Raw genomic sequence first — 8,350 nt, 5'->3', positions numbered from 1 at the left:
TGGTGCCCTTGATTGATGTGTCTGGTTTGATTTCCCTGAAATCCTGAACCGGAACTGCCACCTCCGTAACCCGGCCCATAGAAACCACCTCATGAACCGCCGGGCGGGCCATTATCATACTAAAACATATTGGAGTTCTTTAAATCTCGCATGATATAACAATCCTTCCAAAGATGTGATGCCGGCTTCTCCTTGGATCCATGCTTTGGAGAGGGTTGATTTAACAGGCGCTCCAAATTGGGGCCTGAACCGCCGCCTCTCTGGGGCTACTTACCCTTACGGCACTGACCATTCTCCTGAGCGTTGGTGTTAGCCACAAAGTCCAAACTGTTGTCAGCCTTGTGCTTACCATTGTTGCCATGGCCTGCCGGATTATGCTGCTGCCCCTTGGTGTTGCCATTCTTTTTCCCTTTCCCCGGTTTGTCCTCCTTTGAGTCAGGGTCTTTGGTAGTATCCGAATCGGCGTATTTAACCAAAGCGGCCATAAGCGTCGACATATCATTGCAGTGACGCTTGAGCCTTCCTAACTTCTGTTTGAGCGGCAAAAACGGCAATTGCCCTCCAATGTTAGTACTACGGTATCTGCATTGATACGATCTGATGAATGCAAAATTGCTGAGACCCGCTTTACCCAATGGGTCTTGGACTCCCCCTCCTCTTGGACACAAGCGGCCAAATCCACAATTGACATGGGCTGCTTACAAGTATCTTTGAAGTTCTGGATAAACCAGTGCTTCAATTCGGCCCATGATCCAACAGAGTTAGTTGGTAAGCTCTTTAACCAAGTACGAGTTATTCCTTCCAACATCATGGTGAAGTATTTAGCACATACTGCTTCATCCACATCCAACATCTCCATTGCCATCTCGTAGCTTTCAACCCACGCCTCTGGTTGCAGATCGGCGGTGTAATTGGGTACCTTACGAGGTCCTTTGAAATCCTTGGGCAGTCTCACATTACGCAAAGCGGGGGTAAGACACGGCACCCCTAAGGAACTGAATACCACCCCTGGTTCGACTAAAGCGGTGGGGTGAACCGGAGTAGTTTGACGGGCTCCGTGCAGAGCTGCTAACTCGGCCTCCCGACGCGCGCGACCATGATCCACCACATCCTGCGCATTGGCACCTCCCCCTGCCGGGTTGTGTCCTCGTGGCGAGTTATGGCAATGTGCACTGCTTGACACGGACGGTTGATCCTCAACGTGCCTGCTGTAGCTCCGGCTTGGACGGGGGTGGAATGAATCCTCTCACGACTGTGCGAATATGCCTGCTGCTAGTTTATAGCTGTTTGAAGGAGATCTCTGGCCCGTCGTGCTTCAACCGCAATGGGTGATTCGCCGTCGGTTGGGAGGGCTTCTAACCGTGAAGCGGCGGCCACAATGTTGTCTAACGGGTTGGAATAATGCCCGGGAGGTGTTGGAACATACTGTGGCACAATGTTGTTCTGACGAGGCAGGTCCATCGTGCGCTGCTGAACCGGCGCTCTTGTTCCTGGCGCCTCCGTCCGCGTCCGGTTTAATATTGGCTGGTTACTAGTTCCTGCTCCTGGCGTATTGAAGAGATTTCGTGGATCATAACTTGACGGGAGATGCAATCGGTACCTTCTTCTCATGACTTCTTCGGAAGCGTTCTGATCCATCCTAATCTGGTAGGCCTGAGCTTCCAACTCGGTCCGTTCTGTAGCCATCCTAGCGTTCTCTGCCGCTAGGTCCGCTTTAGCCTGAGCTATCTGATCCTTCACCTTTGCAATCTCCGTGTGGTGCTGATCCCGGGCTGCTGCATCCACCTCTGCGGCCATCAATGTTGCCAAAGCGTCAAACAAGTCAGACAGGACTTGAGCTGGAGGCGGCGCAGAGCTTCCTGCCCCCGCTGGCGTGGCTGTTATTGAACCGGAGAGTATTGCTGCGGCAGTTGATGAGTGAGTCACCGACTGTGTACCGGCCATGAAGATAGCGGCCCGGTTTGGCAGATCAGGGGAGTCCGGAATACTGTTGCCCTCGGAACCTCCACTAATCCGGACATCCTGCAACTGATAGAGCGATTCGGTCTCTCCAGAAGACTCGTCGTCAGAACAGACAACAGTTTCTCCATCGAATGCCGGTCCGTCCTCGTATTCTGCTCCATGGATGACACCTACGTAAACATGCTTCGCCACGGGCTGAACCGGCGAAGGGCTTGCACGCTGAGCCGTTTCGATGATGTCGGTGCAGGTGTCCGTCTCAGGGCCCGGTTCGCCAATCTTGCCGATGAAGACGTGAATCCCACTAAAGGGGACCCGGTACCCGTATTCGATTGAATCGGCCTCGGGACCCCATCCTGCGTTGTCGATGTAGAGCTTGCCGCGACGACTCTTTGTCATCTAGCCCACAGCGTATCCCTTGAGTCCATCAAAGCTTCCCTTCAAGAACTCAAAACCATCGTGCGATAGCCCCACGGTGGGTGCCAACTGTCATGGGTTTGTCACGGCAGATGTCCTTGTGAAAGGACTTAGTCGTGGAGCCATCGCAATGGGTTAGCTTAAAGGGGTTAAACTGGACAAGGGGACACGGGGAGTTTTATACTAGTTCGACCCCTTCGATGAAGGTAAAAGCCTATGTCTAGTTGTGATTGGTATTGCTAGGGTTTCGAAGGCCAGGGAGCGAATCCGCTTTGTCTGGCTCTCGAGTTATTGTCTGTCCCCTCAACTGCTGCCGGGTCGTCCCTTTATATACATAGGTTGACGCCCGCTGGTTTACAGAGTCCCGAAGCCGGATCATAAACATGTCTGGTTCGGTCTCTACACTTCCTATCTTACAATGCAAGTTACATAATTAAGTCGGTTTACATCTACAGGCCTTAACTCGCCTCTGCGCCTTGGGCCTTCATAAAGTGCCATCATTCTTACGTCTTCATGGGATTCTAATCTTCATAAAGCTAATCCGGCTACTCCTGGCCGGTTTATGTCCAGTAGTAATATCCCCAACACCTTATTCCGGAGGTTCACCAAAATTCTTGATCTCATTTGTTCATCTTTCTTTCCGGAGTTCCAAGTTTTCTCGGTTATGTCTTTGCAGAGCTCCATCTAATCATTGCAGGCTTCTCCCGGAGTTTTTCTCAATTTCTCTTCCTTTTGATCATTCTTTTATTACCGGAGTTCTTCATGGAGGCTACATGATGGTTCATCAAGGATTTAATTCCATCTCGAAGTGTTCATCGAGATTCTTTTCAGAGGAGCTCAAGCATTCTTCATCTTGCAATCCGGAGTGCAATTGTTCTCCCTTGTCTTTTGATGTGGTAATATGTCATTCTTCATTCACAAGAGTGAGGTATTTAAACCATCACTTTCTTCCATAGAGTTATCTTGGTATAAATTTCACCTAAAGCCTTCCATTGGGAATGTTGCTCTTTGTGGTGATTATCTATGATCCAAGTCTTATCCTTATCACCTCGGTGAAAGAAGATTTCTATCTTTTTCTAGCTCCCAATCAAATCTTTTCCGTGAGTGGCAAGTTGTCACCTCATAATTTTGAGATGTCTTCTATAAGTCCATATCAAGCTTATCCTTTTTCATTGTTGGTTTTTCCAACAAATCCGTTTTAACTTGCTTGGAAGGGTGATCTTCAAGCTCACTTGGGGCATAAGTTGACCTTTTCTTCTCCATCCTTTAATTTGAATGATCTATATTCTTTCTTCTTACGGAGGCATTGTGATGTTCCTCTTTTCTCTCATCACCTCGAATGGTGAGGATTGTGTTATTTTCATGCTTATCAATTTAACCGGAGTGTTATCATAATTGATCTTTATTGTTCGTTGTTCATCTTGTTTCAACCGGAGTGCTTGCATGTACTTCTTGTCTATCGTAACCTTTTTATTATGTCTTTCAACCTACAAGGTTCCCGTAATGATTCCTTGTTCCTCTTTCCCTAACGGAGTGTTTTTATACTGTGTGCATCTTCGTTGTAGTCTTTCGTTCAATTTGTTCAATCTCTCAAGGCTCGTGGTTTCACTTGTTTGCCAAAGAAGAAACTTAGTTTTACCTCTTCTCTTCCTCTTCCGTTTCTCTCCGGTGCCATCCTAGATCTCGGGACGAGATCCTCTCATAGTGGTGGAGTGTTGTGACGCCCCAAGACCGGAGCTTCAGATGCCTTCCATGGTTTCTAGGTTTCGTCGTGTGTTTTGTTTGGTTCGTTGCATTCATCTTTGCATCATGTGCATTGCATCATGTCATCATGCAACCCGTTTTAAAACTCAATCAAATAAACCGTATGGATCTTTGATCCATTTAAATCGAGGGAGTTCACATGGTGCAATTCTCTTTATAACATATAAAAGTATCCTACTATTATTAGGGAGCTATATTAAATATTCCTTTAATTTGGAATTTATCACAACACTTGCAAAAATAACCCCATGCCTTTTCTGCTTCGAGTTGATCTCCAAACCTTGTCCAATATTTCTTTTCCCTTTTACCAGGGCTCCTCCAAAAATCCGAACATTTTTGGACCTTCCTTTTACCAAGTCCCAGTTCAAATCCATTTGAATTAAATTCAAATGAGTTTGAATTTATATCTTTCAATCTTGTTGTTTCTATTTTTCTTGGGTCAAACTCATTTTTGTGAGTCCGGGAAATTTATCCGCGAGTCCAACTTCGTTCCCTAACCCCCCCCTTCTTTCTTTCTTTTTCTTCTATTGTTTTTTGATAAAGAAAATAAGATGAGAGAGAGGGAGAGAGCCCAGCTGGGCCTCTCAGCAGCCATCCGTGGCCTTCTAAGGCCTAGCCGGCGCCCTCCACACTGGGCCTCCAAGGCCCACTCTTTGCTAACCCTAGCCGCAGTACAAGCCTCTACTCGATCCCATCGGCTCCTCCTCGTTTCCCTTCCGCCGCCACCAACCACGCACGCGCTCGCAGCCCTCTCCCCGATCTCCCTCTCGATCTCCCTGCAGCGCACGCCCCGTGCTCGATCCCTCCTCCCTCGATGCGCTGCTAGAGAGGAAGAGAGAGCAGCGCCACACCTCCCTCTTCTTCCCCTGCTCCGGTCAACATCGAACCCCGTCCTCGGCTACCCCGTTCCCGCGCGCGTCGTGGCGCCCTCCAGCCGCGCCGCGCCCGTCGTTCCCGCACCACTGTAGCGCCATCTTGCTCCCTCCTGCCGCGAGCTCCGCCTCCCATGGCGCCCTCACCCGTGCCACCCACCTCCGAACGCCGTCAAGCTCTAACACCAGGACCCTCCGTGCTCTTGCCCATTCCACCCCGCAGCCGCTTGCTAGCAGATGCTCCACCACCGTCCAGGACCCATAGAGACTCCTTGCTGCTCCCTGCATCACCCCACGTTCGCTGGCGTCTTCAACCACCCAAGGTCCTCCCCCTCGCCACCGCTGCTCCGGCGAGCACCACCCGAACGCCGTCGCCCTGCCATCTCTCTTCCCTGCTCTCGCTATCTCTCTGCTTCTCTAACCCGCAAATGTCGATGCCGTCATTTCCCTCTTTTGACAGGAGTCCGTCCATGGCGCCTCCCTTTCCCCGCGCCCGATCTGCTCTAGCCGCCGTCGGTTTATTCACTGCTGCTGCTGTTTTGTTTCTATTACTACATCTCTGGCCGTCCCCGTCGTCTGTAGGCGACCGCGCCCGTAGACTCCTGCGATGCCTACTATTGCCGCTGTTTTCCTTTGTCAAATGAACGAACACCTCCACCGAAGACCACCAAGACCGTCCAGGGTTCGCAAATACCGGTTCGAGTACGACTACCGCCAATGCCCCAAGGACACCAAGTGTACGACTACGCCCGGCGATGGGACAACTATCTCTACCATCAACCCTCGAAGGCATCATGGACGTCAAGTTCCTCGCCATGTACCACTACCGTCGATGTGTACGACTACTATGTGAATGTGTAAACGACGACCTCGGGGACCGATGTTGCGCCAAGTACCATGATGGCCGGAGCCCTCGGATCCATCAAGTTCGACTACCTTCGTGTGTACCACTACCGTCGCCCTGAAGACGTTGGATTCATCAAGTACCTCTTCGAACGAACGTGAACGACTACCGTCACAAGAACGGGACCGGAAAGTCCGAAGACCCCAAGTACCACGACACCGATGACATGAACATCTACGGAAACTTGTGCTACAATAAACATGTACCACTACCGTCGTCAAGATCGCGAGAACCTCTATCCTCGACCCTAGAGCATGCGAGAACGACTAATTCCACTACGAACGTCCCGAGAATGTCTACTTCCCCTACACCGCATCAAACTCGAACCCCTCCGATAACACATGCTTTGAAGGTATAACCCCGAGACGACCGCCCGTGAATGAATGCATGTGTGATGTATGAGATGCTTGTGCTTGCGCCGTGCTCAAATTGTCGGTGCACGTTGCCCCTCTTTTGCCTTGTCACCGTCGTCGACCCGTGGGAACCCGGTAACCGGGATCACCCACCATCTTTTGCACGCTCCCGCCACACTTTCTTTGGCACCGATGTCTCAATGAGTTGTCGGAACCGGAACATTGCTGTGGCACCGTTTCGTTATCGTCGTCGTGGCAGACCTTTTGTTTCCGCCACGATGACAAATGCCTCATATCTTATCATGTCAACTTTTCCTTAAAACTTGCATAAACTTGCACATGTCATCCGCATCATGATAACATGTAAAATGGTTTAAATTGTTGTTTGCATTAATTTGCTAAATGTATATGGGGATTTACCAGAATTGTTGTTTGATATTTCCGACCTCATTTAATATGCCTAACTGTGTAGTTTACTTTTGTTTCACCTCTTGCCATGTTAACCATATTTTAATTTTGTTGAGTGCCTAACCAGGAGTGAACTAAATATTCGATGTGGTGTTCCGTCAATATGCAACTCGTTGCATATTGGGCTCCACTTAACTTGTAGTTTTGTTTGTGCACTTTGCCATGCCATGCCTCTTTAAACTGGACATGCATCATACTTGGTTGTGCGTCATGCCATGTTTATGTGATGGTTGTTTTACTATATTGTTTTCTTCTTTCCGGTGTTGCTTGTTCGGGTTAGTTCCGATAACGTCGCGTTTGTGAGGATCCCTTCGTCTACGTCTGTTTGTCTTCTTCATGGACTCGTTCTTCTTCCTTGCAGGATTTCAGGCAAGATGACCATACCCTCGAAATCACTTCTATCTTTGCTTGCTAGTTGCTCGCTCTATTGCTATGCCCAATACCTACCACTTGCTTTATCGTGCCTCCCATATTTCCATGTTAAGCCTCTAACCCACCTTTCCTAGCAAACCGTTGTTTGGCTATGTTACCGCTTTGCTCAGCCCCCTCTCTTATAGCGTTGCTAGTTGCAGGTGAAGATGAAAGTTTGTTCCTTGTTGGAACATGATGTTTTTGTTGGGATATCACTATATATATTGTTTACTTTAATGCACCTATATACTTGGTAAAGGGTGGAAGTCTCGGCCTTATGCCTGGTGTTTTGTTCCACTCTTGCCGCCCTAGTTTCCGTCATACCGGTGTTATGTTCCTTGATTTTGCGTTCATTACGCGATTGGGTTATAATGGGAACCCCTTGACAGTTCGCTTTGAATAAAACTCCTCCAGCAAGGCCCAACCTTGGTTTTACCATTTGTCACCTAAGGCTTTTCCCTTGGGTTCTGCAGACTCAAGGGTCATCTTTATTTAAACCCCCGGGCCAGTGCTCCACTGAGTGTTGGTCCAAACCAGAGCACCGTGTAGGGCCATCCCTTGGCAACTTGGATTATGTCGGCTCATGTACGCTTAGCTTATCCGGTGTGCCCTAAGAACAAGATATGTGCAGCTCCTATCAGGATTTGATGTAGGGTAGAACCCTAGTGGCCCGATATTTCATGAAAGGAGCGGATCCCGCGAAGAACATGAAGAACACGACGGGAATCACGAGGGGAACACATGAGAGAAACAATCAAACCAACAAGTATGATCACACATGTGCTAGATCCTCGAAACACAAAGAGATACACGGTCCAAATCCAACAAAGCACGATACATAGGGTAGCCGGTTCTTCTCCGTAGAGGAGGTCTTGAATCCACAAGGGGATCTTCCCGTAAAGGGGTCTTGAATCCATGGGGGGATCTTCCCTTAGAAAGGGGGCTTGAATCCAAGGGGATCTTTTCCGAAGAGGCCGCGGTCTCTCGCAAGGAGGAGATCCGATATGGATGAGTGTAGCTCTATCTCTCAAATGAGCTATCACAACGCTACCCCTAACTAGGAGGAGGTGGGGGAGTATATATAGTGCTAGCCCACGAAGGGGTAAGTGAGAGGGGGGATACATGGGCCCTTGGCCCGAGTCTTTGCACGCGGGTAGGCCGGAAGTTCTGGGCTCCGGAGTTCCGAGCAGGTTCCGGCCGGG

The sequence above is a fragment of the Triticum urartu genome, chromosome 5 (genome assembly GCF_003073215.2).
Source record: "Triticum urartu cultivar G1812 chromosome 5, Tu2.1, whole genome shotgun sequence".
Classification (NCBI taxonomy): Eukaryota; Viridiplantae; Streptophyta; class Magnoliopsida; order Poales; family Poaceae; genus Triticum; species Triticum urartu.
This window is presented reverse-complemented; position numbering follows the sequence as displayed.